Source organism: Sminthopsis crassicaudata, chromosome 3 (genome assembly GCF_048593235.1).
Source record: "Sminthopsis crassicaudata isolate SCR6 chromosome 3, ASM4859323v1, whole genome shotgun sequence".
Lineage (NCBI taxonomy): Eukaryota > Metazoa > Chordata > Mammalia > Dasyuromorphia > Dasyuridae > Sminthopsis > Sminthopsis crassicaudata.
Window position 1 is genome coordinate 311860461 of NC_133619.1, and position 18364 is coordinate 311878824.

The 18364-nt window shown below is 32.1% G+C and overlaps 1 protein-coding gene across 12 annotated transcripts in view; it reads left to right on the top strand.

The window, feature by feature from the left end:
• Positions 1–18364, top strand: part of BBX (BBX high mobility group box domain containing) — a 349253-nt gene that overhangs the window by 67652 nt on the left and 263237 nt on the right. The window contains exon 3 of one of the 12 annotated variants that reach the window (XM_074301107.1): positions 17946–18016. The exons of 10 other annotated variants lie outside the window; for them this stretch is intronic. The gene's annotated coding sequence lies outside the window, so the exon portion shown is untranslated. Of the gene's footprint in view, positions 1–17945; positions 18017–18364 lie in introns of those variants that run through there. One more of the 12 variants, XM_074301106.1, reaches the window with a different exon arrangement.

An 18364-nucleotide genomic window follows, 5' to 3' on the forward strand; every position in this document is an offset into this window, starting at 1 on the left:
ATAGTTAACAAAATGTTTAATAGAAAAATAGCAAATATAACTTTCATTTTAAATGGTTTTCAGTATTAATGTGCCCTCTAGCTGATTTAATTCCACTAAATATAGTCAGTATTTACAAAACTATACATTTTTAGGTAATTAATCTTTTTTAGAGTCCTAGTGAGTTTATTGTTGTTTTCATTGAAAATATAATCAGACTATCTACTAGTTTAACAAATGGTCATTATAGTTTTTGAATTTTATAGAGGATGTAATGTTAATTAAGTAGTCATATAACATAATCCAAATCCATAAGAAGTCTAAACTGTTAATTCTATTTATAGGATTGCATTAGAAAACAAACATCAATACAAAATGATGTGCTGTGCCCTGATTTTTTTCAATTGTCAGTATAGAAAATAGTTATTTCCTTAATTTATATATTAAATATTTTGTTACAGTATATTGAAACCCATGGCATATATAATAAACTATTTTCTTACATTAATGAAATGTTCTAGTTTATGGTATTTTATTTCTTTTTAAATTTTATTAAAGCTTTTAATTTACAAAGCATATGCATGGGTAATTTTTCAACACTGATCCTTGTAAAACTTTCTGTTCCAAATTTTTCCCTTCTTCCCTCCAATCCCCTCCCCTAGATGGCAGGTAGTCCATACATATTAAATATGTTAAAATATGTTAAATCCAATACATTTTATAGATATTTATACAGTTATCTTGTTGCATAAGAAAAAAGCGGATCAAGAAGGAAAAAAAAAACCTGAGAGAAAACAAATGCAAGAAAACAACAGAAAGACTAAAAATGCTATGTTGTGGTCCATACTCAGTTCCCACTGGCCTTTCTGTGGCTATAGATGGCTCTCTTCATCATTGAACAATTGGAACTGGTTTGAATCATCTCATTGTTGAAGAGAGCCATGTAGTTTATGGTATTTTCTAGATATCTGTCTAAAAAAGTAAAATTTTTATATCAACTATATTTGATGGAAATCTTTCTAAAATATCTTAAACACTTAACATGCTTTCTTAACAATATATTTCATTAACTTTTTAAATTAGATGTTAACATAAACACTATGTTGAATACATATAGTTTTATTTGCTTCAATAATAAATGGCATAAGACTATTTACTTTAATTTATTAGATCTCCTATGCATGGCTTTTCTATTTTTCTCCTTTGATTTAAGCTGACTTCTCACTCTGAGTTTCTTGGCCTTAATATTTCTCTTACTTTCCAATTTGTTGCTTTTAATCTGTTGTGACCTATGAATCCATACACCACACTTACTGAATAAAATATGAGTCAGTTTCTTCTGATTCAGGTTCTGATGGCCTGGCTTGTATTTTTTAATTTATGAGCTTTGTTACAGCTGTTTAGTCAGTTGGAAGGTTAGTTTGAATTTATTTATTTATTTTTGTCATTGTTGTTATTTCCATGTTTAAAGTTAAATTTTAATGGGTCATATGTTCTTTAAAACACAGTTCTTTCAGTATATTTATGTCTTTTAACCATAGACTTCTAGAGCAGAAAATGAATTAGAGGGTTTTTTTTTAATTCTTTTTAAAATTGAAGAAACAAAATACTGCTGTTAATCTCACTTTTTTTGATAAGTCTAATATCACTCATAGCAATAAATAACATTCATATAGTGCTTATAAGCTAAGCATTTGATACTTAAAGCATAACATAACTGATAAATTGAATTTAAGAAATTTTGGGGAAACAAGAATGTTCCAAATAAGTTAATTCTTATCCATCTACATTGTATTTATTTTTTTAGCTTAACAATCTCAAGGTAATTACTCTGCAAATTTATTTAGCTTTTATATTAGATCAAGTTGACTGATGAAAAATAGATAGAAATGTTAACTCCAGTAGAAAATTCATATATTCTAATTTATGGTGATATCATAGGAGTAAAAATAGTCTAATTTGAAATAAATTTCAGTTATAGAAAATAATTAGTGATTTCCTAAAGCAACAGTTTTGATTTCCAGAAACATATTTTCATATTCCAGTGGACTTTGCTATCTTACAGGCACGGGTATTCTCTTTAGTGACACAGATCTACAAACATTTAACCCATCCATAGCACCCTAGCTAGCTCATGGAACTCTTATCCATGTCTCCTCCAAGTTTTCCACTGATAATTCATCTGACCTTCCTTATCTCTGTTTTCCAATCATATATTTTTTGATGATAACCTTTATACTACAAAATTATTTTTTTTGCAATGTATCGTGATTAATTTATGTCCACCATACAGTGTGTGGTGATGTGTTTAAAAGGATAACTTGATAAAAATTTATTTTGATATATCCTACATCAAATATTACTGTGAATGATGCATAAACAGTTCTAATGTGAATATTTCTTCTTTTCCCTTTAAAAACAATATCCTACTCAAATTATTCAATTTTTAATTTTTCCATTCATATACTTTCTTTGACAACATACTGGCTTTGTGACTTTGGGCAACTCAGGGGACTTTCTTGGATCTATAAATTGCAGAAAATGTACCTATTTGCATTGGTCCTCATCCTTTATCAAAAATCTATAAATTATCCTTAGCCAATCACAAACCTAGTAGATACAATTAAGGAGTTATCAATACAATTTTAAGAAGAAAACTATGCCAGGTTATTTGTGCAACTGTAATCTAAAAACAATCTGAGTGAGCCTGGAGTAGGAAAAACCTAAGTACAAATCCATCCTGGGATACTTATTCCCTATGTGATCTTTGGGCTCATTTAACATCCATTTGCATCCCTTTCTGCACTGTAAAAATGGAGTGAATGACAGCACCTATCTCAGTTTTTGGTGAATTTTAACTGAGATAATATTTGTAGTGTCCTTAGCACAATCCCTGGCATATGGTAGGAATTATTTAGGGCTAGTTATTATTATCATTCAGTCCATAATGTCAGAAGAATTTCCATAAGCCATTGAAAACACATTTCTGAACTAAAATTGTATGCATGTGTGTGTGTGTGTGTGTGTGTGTGTGTGTGTGTGTGTGTGTGTAATATAAATGGAATGAAACATGTACACTAGAATGCATTCATATTTAAAGATACTGAACAAAAGAAGTCAGGGACCTCCAAACTTCATGGCGTTCAGAAGTCTCAGATTTAATTTCACTTTGTGAATTTAGCCTTATAAATATCATGGTACAGGAGATTTTGGGATGAGGAAACTCATCTCCTAAAACAGGTTAGTATCTTCTCTGAAACTTAAAAATTTTCTGGAACACTGAGAGGAAGAATGGCATTTTTTTAAAAAGTGTCAATAAATATTGTCTCACTTAATTCTCACCGTAACCTTTTGAGATAGGTGCTATGATGCTGAGAGATTATAAGAGACTTGGCAAGAGTCACCCGGTTAATAAATATCTGAGACATGTTGTATTTGAACTTAGGTTTTCTTTATTCCAGCCCCAGAGCTTTCTGCATTATTATGGTCCCCCTGGTGACTTATCTAGAATCACACACTCAGTATGTATAAGAGCTAGGATTTTATTCCAGATTATTTTGCCTTTGAAGCCAATTTCCATCCAGTACATATTGCTGCATTACATTTTTGTTACTAGGGGACAAATTAATAACTTTTAAATGCTTTTATGAAAGAGTAGAGGTCAAAAATTATATAATTTTTGGAGCTGAGTGATAAAATTGCATTATTGTTTAAGTAGTTTCACTTCAAAAACTCAGTACACTGTTCAAAATCTCAATTTAAAAAAACAAATATAGGTATAATTATTCGAATTACAGAAGGATCCACCCATTTGATTTTTTTAAATTAGGAGCCCTTTTCCATGCTTAAGTGTTTATTGCTAGATTATCCACTAACCTGCTTGACCACAGAAGTTGGAGGGCAGGGAAAATTAAAACTAAGGTTTTAAGAGCAGTAGCCAGTTGAAAATTAGCCAGAAACAAAGATTTCTGAAATTGCAACATAGCTTAACTACTGTTAATATGAGTAGAGATAGAGGACCTGTGATTTCACTGATGGATAAGGAAACCATTGCAGATTGGCAACATTTCTTTGACCTACAGCCTCAGTGGTTGCCGGAAAAGATAAATGACTTGCTTGGTTTGGTGTCTTGTAGTCAAGATGTATCTGACTTGAGCCCAGATTTTTCAGCTCTAAAATCAGTTTGCCTATCTACTATACCAAGTGCTGCTTCTCTATTCAAAGTTAATGATAATAATAAATATAATTTTATTATAAATATTATATAATGTTATATATTATTATAAAATTACATTATAAATATAACTAATGTTCCCCCAAATTCTATTAATATACAAAATTTAGAGGACATTTGTTGCAGATCTTCAAGTGGGGCTGGTATACAATGAGACTGAATAAGCTTAAGAAAGAATATAATGGCATTTGTCAAAGTTCTTATTGGGATCTTAGAATCATAGATCTGTGCCTGAAGGATACTTCAGAAGCTATATGGTTCAGTTCCCTCATTTTAAAGATGAGGAAACTGAAGCTCATGGAGTTTAATTGACTTGCATAATACTAGGGAGGTAGTAAGGGTCAAAGGAAGTAGCTGACTGAGTCCTTGGTACATTTAATGCTGCTCCATGTGATTTTCCTACATTTTGGCTTTGTAGAGAGTCAGGGGATTGTAAGAGACCATAAGCATAGCATAATCCCACCTTTATTTGTGGGAAGATAGAGGACACAGTGGATGGGATGGGCCAGACATGGATTTCTTTGTGAGTTCAAATCCAGCTTTAGACTCTTAACAGCTGTGTGATTCTGGTCAAGTCACTTAGTACTGTTTGCCTCAGTTTCCTCATCTGTAAAATGAGCTAGAAAAGGAAACGATAAAAATGATTCCAGTATCTTTGCACAAAAAAACCCCAGATGGCGGCTTGAAAAGACAAAGGTCTATTGGCTTGACTATTTCCTTCTCCAGCTTATTTTACAGATGAGGAAACTGAGATTAGACAGGGTTAAGTGACTTGCCCAAGGTCTTAGTTAATAAGTATCTGAGGCTAGATTTGAGTTCAGGAAGAGAATTCTTCTTGACTAGACCCCGGTGTTTTGCATCTCTCTGCCCATAGATCATTGCCCCTGCTGTTAGCTAATGTGAAGCAAAATGTTGAGGAAAGTAAACATAAAATTTAATGCTGAAAGGGACCTTAGAGAGCACTAATCTGATATCCTCATTTTGTAGTACATTTACTGATTCTATAGACTTTTAGTTTCTCTTTTGGAAATCAAAATTTATAAAAATTAATGACCTCATAAAGTTTGCTTATAACAAAAAAGTGAAAACTTGTGAAAAATATGATTATCTTACAGAAGAAAAATTGCATTTATAAAATAATTCTTTGCTGCACTAATGTTATGTCATAGACTATAGTTTTAGGAATATGATGGATGAGCCCTTGACTTTCAAGACCAGTACTTGCACTGTTTTTGATCAAATGATTATCCAGTTAAACCTTTTTTTAAAAAAACGCTATATACTAATAACTCACATTTATATGATGTTTTCATTATATAATAAGGATTTCCCTTTTTAAAAATTATTTTCCCCAGATACAAGTTAAACAATTTTTTACATTTGTTTAAAATTTTGAATTCCATATTCTTCCCCTTTTTCTCCACCCCACTCCTCACATATTGAGATGGCCTGTGTGAAATGGTATAAAACATTTCCATAAAATTCATGTTGTAAAAGAACTACCCCCAAAAAAGCCTTCAAGAAAAAAAATAAAGTTTAAAAAAGTATACTTCACTTTTTATTCAGATACAATCACTTCTTTCTGTGGGTATGGATAGCATTTTTCATCGTAAGTCCTTCAGAATAGTATTGGATCATTGTATTGTTGAAAATAGCAAAGTCATTCACAGCTGATCATCTCACAACTTTGCTGTTCCTTTGTACACAGTCCATTTCACTTTGCATGAGCTCATGGAGGACTTTCCAAGTTTTTCTAATAGCATTCTGCTGATCATTTTTTACAGAACAATACTATTTTTTCATAACCTCATGCCATAATTTATTCAGACATTCCTCAATTGATGGACATCCCCTCAAGGGCAATTCTTTGCCCTAACAAAAGAGCTGCTATAAATATTTTTGTACATATATCTTTTAATTTTTATTTTTAATCTCTTTTGGGATTCATGCCTAGTAGTGATATTGTCAGGTCGAAGAATATGCATGCTTTTTATAATCCTTTTGGCATGGATTATATCTTTTGATTATTTATCAATTGGGGAATAGCTTATAAAGCATGTTTCTTATAACATCCTTTGTGAGAAAGGTACTGTTAGTATCCTTACCCTTATTTTATTGATGAGAAAACAGAGCCTGGAATAAAATAACTGAGTCAATATGTAAGTGTTGGAACTAAACTGTTTACCGGATTCATGGACATTAAGTTGTAGGGGAAAAGACACTGATTTTGTAATGAAAAGCCCTCAATTCAAATTCTCCTTTCTACGTGTTTTTTTTTTTCTTTTTAATTTTCTGTGTGACAATTTTTTTTTTAACTTGTGGGTTTTTTTGGGTGGTAGTTCTTTTACAACATGATTTTAACGAAAATGTTTTGCATAACGTCACATAGGCCTTCTCAATATATGAAGGGTGGAGTGGAGAAAAAAGGGGGGAGAATATGAAATTCAAAATTTTAAAAACAAATGTAAAAAATTGTTTTAACTTGTAACTGGGGAAAATAAAATTTTTTTTAAGAAGGGAAATCATTATTATAATGGGAAGCTTGGGATTGGAGCATGATTTCTAGGATGTCTAAGACTGGAATAGGTAGAGTTGAGGGAGAAGAGCATTGAGGCAGGAGACAGTAGCATCAACAATTAACAATGAGCATGGTCAATAAGTGGGAGGGGCATTGAAAAATCTGATCTGGATGGATTTTGGGTTTGTTGAGCTCTGGAGTGGAGCAGGGAAGGGAGGAGGGATGTTGAAGATTTGTATCCTTTAATATGCTATTTGGTGCAGGGTCATAGGGAAGGGAATAGAGGAGTGAGAAGACCATAGATCAAAAGGAAACATAAATGGGTAATAATTGTGGGTTCTCCATACTAGAAGAAGAACTGCTGAAAAATTTTTCTTATAATTTTACTTTGAAATAGTTTTTTATCCTATCTCTATTTTCTTTGCTGTATGGATTAAAAAATACACTGCATCAATTGACACAGCTTGTTGTTTGGACATATTCTTAAATTTTAAATCTCAATGAGGCAAGAAGAGCAGCTCCTAGAGGAGCAGCACATGAAAAATGCCAAGAAGGTGATTTCCTTGTGCTTAATAAATCTAATTAGCAAGACACTTGGGTGTTCTTTAAACCTGATTTTGGTCTTGAAGTTCAGCAAGGATTTATTACAGATTTTAGACAGATTAAGATTGGCAAACTAGGCCCAAGGGAGTCAAATGCTTTTGTATGGACCACAAGCATTTTAAAAATATGGTAAATACTGAAGTTGTGGTGTTTTTTTTTTTTTTTTTTTTTTAATTTAAGACAATAAAGTTGCAAAGGGGTAGATAGAGTTTCTTGACCTGGAAGTTCTATAGCCCGTTAAAATCATCACTCTAACCCCTCTCCCTATATAATTTATTAACTACCTTTTCCTTGTGGTTCCTTTGTATCTGCTTTTTTAGGTCAGTTAGATGGTACAAAAAATGGTGTTAAATCTGATTTCAGTTGCGTACTAAGATGTGTGATACCAAGCAAATTGCCTGTTTGCCTCATTTTTCTTATCTGTAAAATGAGCTAGCAGAGGAAGTGGCAAACACTCCATTATCTGTCCAGAAGACCCAAATGGGCCCTGAAAGGTTGGATATGACTGAAAACCAGTAACAAAAAACAAAAACAAAAACAAAAACTTTTTTTTTTTTTTAAATAAATTTGCTTAAGTGTTTAGGTATCATCAATCCTGGGCAAATAAAGATCTAGTTATCTGGTATCTAAATAAGTATTCAAGTGCTAAAATATACCAATTTTATAAAGTTTTTGCTGCTGCCAGAAATATCAATATTGTTTATCAATCCATTGAAATATTCCTTTCTGGCATAATCTCCACAGGATTTTTGATTACATCATGAAAGCCTAAAAGTATCAAATTGTTTCTAAGTAACAAGGGGGGGGAGGGCAGTTCTTTTTAAAAATCCTTAGTTTTGAAAAGAAGTTGGAGTTATAATTTGCCCTGTGAATGTTGAAAAAGTCAGCTGAGGTTTGACTGTTGGCTCAATGATATTAACAATTCATATTTTTCTTCCGTCTCTGAATGTTTTACCTTTATTCTTGCACTGAAGTCTTGATACTGTATGTTAAGAAACAAAGTAAGAATTAGTTTAATTCAACTGATATTCAGATGACTTTTTGACTTGAAAAACAAAAATAACTTTTTTTAAAACTTGTTTTTCAGAATTGACTAGAAGTTGGGTTTCAAGCTCTGTGAATATTGGTGAATTCTTTTATCTTCGTATTTCTTGGCCTTCTATCACTATTTAGGCATCAGAATTATAGCTTTATCATTTATATAATATTTCTTAAATGATTTCTCCTATGCCCATAGTGTAATTCTGATTCTTCATGTATGTGTAAAATACCTCCTAAAAGATACCCATTATAACATTTAAAATATATATGTAAGTATATATATTTATTTAATTCTACACATTGGGTCCTTTGTTAGTAGTATTGGATCTGATTTCACTCTGATCATTTTAGTAATCTCATTGTTAAGTTTTATATGTTTTAAAATATATTAAAGGTAGAACAAGAATGCAAAGGATTTGGTTTCTGGCCAGAGTTACTTACATCTTCTATGTTCTGTTAGTTCTTCTAAATATTGCTTAAAGTTCAGGACATTTTTTTGCACATGTTTCTAGGGCTCCCGTAGCCTATGAGAGTGACTTCTCATCCATTTTCTGGCCATGTTATTCTGTCCTCCTACCCGGTCCCTCAGTCTCTTCTCATCCTGTCTCATTATTTGCCATCCCCTGATGACCCTATACTTAAGTTAAGAGTAGATAATGGGAATTGAGTTGCTTTGGAGTGCTAGGTCAGAGGCCCCAATCATCAGTGGCAGCAAAGACTGTGTGAGCTGAGGCAAAGTCACAACTCACCATGTCCTGACATTGCTGGAAACTTAGTTGTTGACCTTCTCTGACCCTTTCTTCCTAACACCACTGGGAATACAGCCAGTTTCCCGGCATTATCTACTCCTGGGAATTGGTCAATTTCCTAAGGGTTAATGCTCTTCAGGATAGATTCTGAATACATTCATACAGTGTACAGACTCATCATTTATTAGCTCTTAAAATATTATTCTGGCTACTGGACTAAAACTTTCCCATTGGTTGTTATTGTGATCCAAGAGGTAATTTTTTTTTTTTTTTGAGATCTACTGTAACTTTGACCAATGTACCAAAACAAGAAAAAACTTTGATGGTTTTTAAGATGATTTTATCAGTGCTTTTTATTTTTTATACTGTCACTTCACAATATACTCCTCTTATAGTTCCTTTTAATGGAAGTATTCAGTTCAGTAGAAGTTATACATACTAAATCTGAGAGGGTACCCAACATTTCATACTAGTAGCCCAACATTTCTCTAGTAAGAGAAGAAAAGCATCTCAACATTTTTGATCCTTTGGAATTAATTGGTCTTTGAATTTAATTTGAATTCTGATGTATTTTAATCTCGTTTTCAATTAAAATATGATACTCATTTTTTCACACACATATACATATATATATTTCACATTTCCACTTCTTTGTTCCATATCAGCTTCATACTGGGTTTCTAGATTTTTTTATTCATAGCTTATGATACAATAATATTCAATTGTAATCACATACGACCATTCATTAATGACCATTCACTTTGTTCTAGTTCTTTGCTTCCACAAAATCTTGTTATATATTTTGTTATATATTGGACCATTCTTTTTTGTCTTTGACATTACAGATACCACAAACTCATCAATTTTGTTTATCAATCCATTCAGATATTCCTTTCTGGCATGGTTTCCATAGGAAGATAAAATTCCATCCACTAATAATAGATTGTCAACTATTCTGCCAACCTGAGAGAGGTCCCTGAACATTAAGATTTTCCCAAGCATGATGGTGTAGCCAGTGCATGTTGGAGTTGAGACTCGAACTCTGATCTTGACTTTGGGCCATTTCTCTACCCATTATGCTACACTATTTCTTGTGTGTTTTAGCATTTACTCATAAGCCATATAGTATTGTGCTATAGAATATTCCTTCTTAAGGTTACTTTCTCTTCTCTTAGATTTGGAGACATTAATCTCTGGGTTTTCCTCTTACCTCTCTGATTATTTCTTTTCTAATTCCACTTTTTCCTCCTGACATCTTACAGTGCTGTTTCCTCAAGGCATTGTTCTACTGACCTTTTCTCTTTTCAAACTTTCTTCCTTGACAGTTTTATTTATTCACTTTAATGCTTTTAACTTATTCCCTCTACCACATAACTCTCAGATTTATGTCTCTATTCTTGAATCCCAAATATACCTCTCTAGCCACCTACTTGACATCTCCAAATCACTAGCACCTCAAATTCAGCATGTCTAAACTCAGCTTCATTCTTTTTTCACCAAACCCTACTCTATCTTCCTTTTAATGACTCCATTTGTTAGTAGCGACGAAATTCATCGTCACCCATGTTCAGAACTTTCCTTTCCCTCACCTCTCATGTAGTTAACAAGTCTTGTCAATTCTGCCTACTTTCCTTTTTGCCTTTATATTTCTAACACCACCACAGTACAGACCCTCATTACTGCCAGCCTAGATTAATGTACTTGCCTCCTACATCTCTTCCTATTTTTCTTTCCTCCTTCATTTTCATTCCTCATTGCTATTGGTCTATTCCTCTATTGGTAGACCTAGCTTTGTCCCTCTCCTAATTTAAACCCTACTCTGGTACCCTATTGCCAATTGAGTAAAGCTTATCCTACCATCCAAGAGCTTCCACAATTTGTCAACATTATACCTTTCCAGACTTATCTTGTCCAAACTCGTTCCACATATTCTACCATCCAATCATCTTGGGCTATTTTCTTTGTATTTTATTGACTCTGGGCATTTGCTCATGCTGTCCTTGATATCTAGAATTCCCTCCTTATTGACCTGTTCAATTCTTTACAATATTTTAAAACATAATTTGCAATCTGGAAGATGTTATTAATGACCTTTCTCTTTTCAAGCTTCACATACCACTTTTTTATTTTTCCTTTATGCATTTATCTTGTATTACAATGTTGGAGAGGTAGTTGGGAGCCAAAGAGTGGATGCCTTCTAATTTTAATCCTAGGATTTTGCTTTTTATCCTACAGGCTTTAGAGAACAACTGGAAATTGAGCATGTGAATGACTTTTTTTAAGATACCTGTTTTAGGAATATTATCCTGGCAGTTTAATGGAGGATGAATTGACTAGGGGATAGAACAGAAGAAGCAAGACTAATCAGGAGACAATTGTAGTTGTCTTTCTGAGAGGTGATGAGAGTCTAAATGGGGCTAAAATTGTATGATCGTAACAAGATTTCCAGTAGATAATGGAGAAGTGGTTTAATAATCTACAGTATTTGTATGAGATGTTTAGCTTTTAGGTTCAATCTTGTTCTGGAAACCTTTTGTTTTTTCTTAAAAGTGAGTGGGACTTAAAAAAAAACCAAAAACAAAAACAAAAAACAACCAACCCATTTTAGGGTATTTTGAGCATGTGTTTGTAATGAAATTTATCCATAAAGCTGACAGTGGTTTCATGTTAAAGAAATTATCCTCACCAAGATTTTATATTTGGAGAGTAACTTCTAAGTATATAAGAATGAAAAATATAATCCAAATATTGTTCAATATTTTCCTTTCTCTATGGGATTGAGTAAGCAGCAAAGCGGTTAGGAATCAATTAATGTGTGTGATTACTGATTTAAAAAACTTATAATGTTTCATATAGTAAATATTTATTAGCATTATAAGGAATGATTTATCCATAGGTTACTTGATGTCTTTGAGTAAAAATATACACATACAATTTTTTTGTGTAGGGATGTTTATCCAGGTTTATCAGATTTAAGGTGTAAAAAGTTGTCTTAGTCTTAGAGGACTCAGGTTTTATATATATATATATATATATATATATATATATATATATATATATATTTCTAGAGGTCTCACTCTCAGATATATATAGATATATGTTTATGAAATTTTTGTTTTATTCCTCTATACACAGGAGACAAATTTTTGGTAGTCAGTGAGACCTGTTGCTAATAATTATTACTGTTTGACCCTAGACAAGTGTTTTAAATTCTTAGGGTTCCAGATGACTCTCTAGGACTTACTAAGCAGTTGTTGACTAATAATCATGGAGGGGACTTCCATACTGGAAATTCCCTAGAGCAATAAAATTTGTGACCAAACAACAACACAATAACTAGCTTTTATATAGTGCTTATACTTAAATTATGTTATTTGATAGGTCTTCTTATCTCCATTTTACTGAGGAAGAAACTAAGAGTGGTTAAATAACTTCCTCAATATGATAAAATTCAAGTGTCTGAGGAAAGATTTTTTGTGCTTTATGGTATCTCAGATTTTGATGGTTCCCAGATAGTAAAGATAAGACAACATACTAATTTAATTTGTTTATTGGATGCTTTTTGTAATTTATGCTGGGATTTGGGGAGAGATAAAATAATAAAATGTCATGTGCTTTTTGGTAAACATTAAATAATCAAAACCCTGAAACATACTTCAAGACTCTCCAACAGTACTCTATGCATATGTTAAGAAAGTGTTGAACACATTTCCAGTCCATTGGACATCCTTTTCAGATTTCTTCTTCCCTAACTATTTCCTAACTACTCTCCTATCCAATACCTACTTTTTCTTTTGATCTATCCTCCTCTTGATTGCATCATCTCTTTGAACTGTTCTAATCCCCAGTACTGTCTTGTATATCTAAGTAGAATTTCCAAGAATCTGTATAATTCTTGACAGAAGTACAGTAGTAGATCATGCTGTCTCTCATTCTATTACACTTTCTTCCTTTCTTTTTTTTTGATTATATATTCTTTTATTCCCAACTTTACAAATACCCCTTATTGTTAACAACAATAACAATAACTAGCTTTATATATAGCATTGTAAGGTTTATAAAGCAAGCAAAAAATTAAATAACCCTCTCTTTTCTTCTTTCTTTTTCTTTGGGAGGGAGGGGGCAATAACACTGTTGGCAGCCCCTGACCCTCTCCCTCTGGCTGTCCATATACATCCACACTGCCTCCATCCAGGCAAAGGTCTATGTCACCTCTTGTCTAGACTTGCTGATCTGCCTATTGCCTCAAGTCTTCCCACTTCAGTCCATCCTCTCCTCAACTCTCTCAAACTGCTCTGATAAAGCGTAGGGCTGATCATTTCATCAACCTCTCCAGTAAAGAGATATTACTTATTACTCCCAGGATCAAATATGTAATCTTCCCTTTGGCTTAAAGCCCCTTCATAAGTTAGCCTGCTCCTCCCTCCTACTTTCCTTTGTGCACACTTTAATCTGGTGACACTAGTATCTTTGATCTTCCTCATAGAAGTCCCACCATCTTTGAACTCAGACATTTTCTCTGATTATCTGTCTCAAATGCTCTCCTTCCTTCTCTCTACAGTATTCTGGCTTTCCTAGCTTCTTTTAAGTCCTGGCTAAGAGCCTTTCCTTCACTGATCATCTTCAACTTACCTTGTATATGTCTAATTTGTACATGGTGTTTATTTCTGGTTTGCTTGTTCTCTCTCCCATTAGAGGGATTAGCAGGGCTTGGTTGTGATTCCTCTCTTCATTTAGTACATTAATCTGGACATACTAGGTGCTTAAATGCTTGTTGACTTGAATGGTTGGTGGCCAGCCTTAAAGAAACACAGTGTGGGTTATTATTTTTTCCTGTGTTGTTGTGGGTTTTTTTTTTTTTTTGGTTTGTTTGTAATTTGTGGTTTGGTTTTAAGATTTATTCCATATGGTAATACTTCAGCACTGTGTAATTTGGTTATCTGGCAACTTCTCACCTCACTTGAATAAAGCCAAGAATAAGAGTTACTGATCAGTAAAAATAACTGTCACAAAGTCTGTTCATCAACTCATAAGAGAAGTCCTAGGTCCTCACAATGTGATTTAGGAGAACAAGCATTAGATGGAGAAATAGGAAACTAACATTCAAATCCGGGCTCTGTCAATTCCTATTGGTGGGACTGAACCATTTATAACCCTTTTGAGTTTCAGTTTCTTGAAATGGAAACAATAACACTTGCACTGCCTCCCAGGGTTATTGTGAAGAAATAGCTTCAGGGACTGTGAGTAGTTATAGGCATAGGACTATTGCTAGGAGTAACCCATTTGATTATCTGCATTCCAAAGGACAAACAGAAAAAAACTGAAAAAATTTGGAGAGGAGGCTGCTACAAGCAGACAATACTAACAGCAGCAAGAATAACAGCCTATGTAACAGCCAAAAAGAAAGGAATGAGACAGACAGAACGCTATAAACAGACATACAAGGACTCAGAAAGCACTATGAATGGGGCCATTTAGTGAGGGAACAAATTATCTGTGTGAATCAGTAGACATTAGGGGTGTCATGATATTACAGTGCTATGTAATGATTGAAATTCACAAGGATTAGCATGAGTCATTGAGAAAATAAAGTTAAATTAGGCTGCTTATACTGAGTTAAAGAAAACAGAAGAACGCAGTTGTGGTTTTGTATTTCTGATATGTTTTAAAATTTTAATTTGTATTTTATTTTGACGTGAAGTAATGATAATTATATGGGACTTAAAGATGTAAAAGGAGGCTTTACATATATTATATCATTTGAATTTGAATCCAGGTTTTTTTTATGACTCCAAGGCTAGCATTCTGTTCTTCTTGGTCACCTGCCACGATATTCATTCCCTCCAAATTTGTCTTAAATAAAGTCACTTAGTAGAGTACTTGTGATTGATAGTACGTGCTCCTTTCCATTCTCGTAGGGTACAGTCTGCTCACTGAAAGAAGGATGTGTGCTTTAACGTGAATAATTTGCTACCAACATTGTCTATTATATTTGATCTCAGGGTTTTTATTTTTTTTTTTTAATGTTAACATTATCATTTGCATTATTCGTAGTCATTGAGTTTTAAACCAATCTCACTTTCTAGCTGTATGACCCCCACAAGTCATTTAACCTCTGTTTGCCTCAATTTCCTCAATTATAATATAGGAATAATAATAATAACAACAAAAACAACAACAATAATAATACTTCTCAGGGTTATTGTGAAGATCAAATGAGATAATATTTGCAAAGCCCTTAGCACAGTTCCTGGCTTAAAAAATTCATGTTCTTTTCTCTGTCCCTCATAATATTTTTGTTTTGGTTCTGCTTTTTCTTTTTTTCAGATTCTGAATCAATTTATTTAAGTCCATTCCATGTTATTCTGAATTCTTTATAGTCATCATTTTATGTTGTTCCAATATTCTTTCTTTCTTTCTTTCTTTCTTTTTTTTTTTGAGGCTGGGGTTAAGTGACTTGCCCAGGGTCACACAGCTAGGAAGTGTTAAGTATCCGAGACCAGATTTGAACTCGGGTCCTCCTGAATTCAGGGCTGGTGCTCTGTCCACTGTGCCACCTAGCTGCCCCAGTTCAATATTATTTCAAAATAACCATGTATCACAATTTTTTTATACATTCCCTAATCATTGAGTGTATCTTTTGTTATCAGTTGTTACCATAATAATTCTATCATCTTGAGGACTGAATTATATTAGAATTTATCTTTGCTTTTCCTGTAGCATCTAGCACAGTCACTTGGTGCTAAATAAGTGGTTCTTTAGGCTATTCCAGTTAGACTACAAATGTGAAAAATTTTATATATATATATATATATATATATATAAATGTATATACATATGTATGTGTGTGTGTGTATATATATATATATATATATATATATATATATATATATATATATATATATATATATACACACACACACATACATATGTATACCTAGAGACATATGCATTGTTTTATAACTTTTTTAAAATTACTACTTGTTTATTTCATAGAAAATTTCTATTTTATTTAAAATTTTTAAAATGAGTAGATGTTGACAACGTCTATGTCAACAGACATAAGCTATGTATATGTGTGACATCCACATGTGCATTAATGTGTGTATCTTGCTTTGTTTTCTGTAAACTCCTCAGTGTACAATCCATGTAGTTTCACTATGGGATCACAAAGTTATGAATAATTTGGTAGTTTTTCTTTAACCTTCTAAATTGTTTTCTTTTTACCAGTAAATTAGTACACCTTGTCTTCTTATAATCCCTCCAAAATATAATTTATCCATTATTTAACATATTTTCTAATTTTATTAATGTAAGTATATGAGTTATTTAAGTGTTTTCCCTTTATAATTTTGAACTTTGCTTCCTAATAATTACTAATAGTTTGGGGGTTTTGGGGGGAGATTTTTCCTATATATTGACTGTTTGCCTATTGGTAAATGTATCTTTCCATTATTGATTTTGTGTCACTTTACTTTTGCAATTGGATAGGATAATTTATCAAAATATTTAATATAATGATTTTTCCCCCTCAGGCAGCATTTCTTATTGTATTTACACTAATAAAGTAAAAAAGGATTCTATAAAAATTATAGAATTATTTATGGATATATAAACATGTGCCATAATTTATTCATTTACTTATGTATGTATGTATATATGTATAATGCTTTCTTTTCCACATTGGATTAAGAATTCTTTCTCTCTTCATCATAGTGAGAGATATAATCGTCTATTCTATTTTTAGTGGTGCTTTTTATTATTATCATATTTTTTCTATTAGCAATTTGAAAACTTATCTGCCACTTATTTGTTCATTATTTGATTTCTTGTTCCTCCATATGGTTTTTCACACTATTTTGTCATGTTCTATTAAGTATCTTCTTGAGGATTTGATTGGTATGATTTTAAATCTATAGAATAATTTGAGTAGTACTTGTATTTTTGCTGTGTTGATTTATATCAACCATAAAAATTGAATGACTTTAATTTTTATTTATTTTGAGCTTATTTTATTATTTTATAAGTCCTATGTCTTATTAAGTTGACTTTGAGATATTTAATGCATTCTTTTGTATTTGAATACTTTTTTCTATTTCTATACTTTTTCTATGTTTTGGTTGATAATGTGTAAAAATGTGGATTTTTTTCCTATGCCTATATTTTTTCCTGTTATTTCCCTGAAAGCATTAAAAAGCTATTAATTTTTTATTGATTCTCTAGGGTTTTCTAATCATATTATATGAATATAGAAACAATCTCTTCTCTGATCATAGATATTTCTACAATATTCCAGATCAGTTGATTTTATTTTGATTATTAACAGTTTGCTTAACCATCTTTTGCTTTGAAAATCCCCATCCTTTTACCACCCTCAATTCTTTGAGTGTTGTTGACATGTAGTGATTTGGTTTTTATTATTTATTTGTTAACTCTTAGTGATTTGGTTCTAAGAATTTATTGATCCATTTCTTCATGAAATGGGAACATAGAAAGTTTTTCTTTGTTTTAATAATTTATTTTCTTAGAGTGGGAGTTCTTAAAAACAAACAAAAAAAAAACAACAAAAAAAACCTTATCTCTTCTTTGCCACATAAAACAACTGATTTAATCATAGTCTTTTCCATGGTACAGGGAATTCCCTTTGTATCTGGAATTTGTTTGTCAAAGGCACTAACTACTGGTTTCCGATTTTATTGGGAGGGATAATTGGAAGTCAGTTATTCTATTGGAATCTCATCTTTTCTCCTTAATCATACCATGCAAATTTACAGGGTATGATATTTTGAAACTTAAGTCTATTCTTTTCCTTTAATTTCTGGTCACCTGTGAGGACCCCTGCATGATTTGAACAGTTAGTTCTTGATAGGTGAATTGCCTCTTCTTGGCTTGGTAAGACTTTTTTTTTTTTTTTTTTTTTTTTAAACTCTGGTCTTCTGAAACTTAGTACTAGTTTCTTCTTTACTATTTGATGAGAAACTTTTCTTTTTTGATTTCCTGAAATAAAGTGATGTTCAGACTGCTTCACTGCATATTTTTCTGAGAGATCAATAAATTTAAGATTGTCTTTACCTACCTCTTCAGAAGCTGTTACTTTAATTCATTGAGATGCCATGTATCATGTTGCAGTATTTTAATTTTGTTCAAGTATTTATTCCATTTCTGCATTGTTTTATTTTGATTCTGCCATTCTATTTTTCAGTGTCAAGATTTTTCATTATTTTTAAATAATTCATTCTC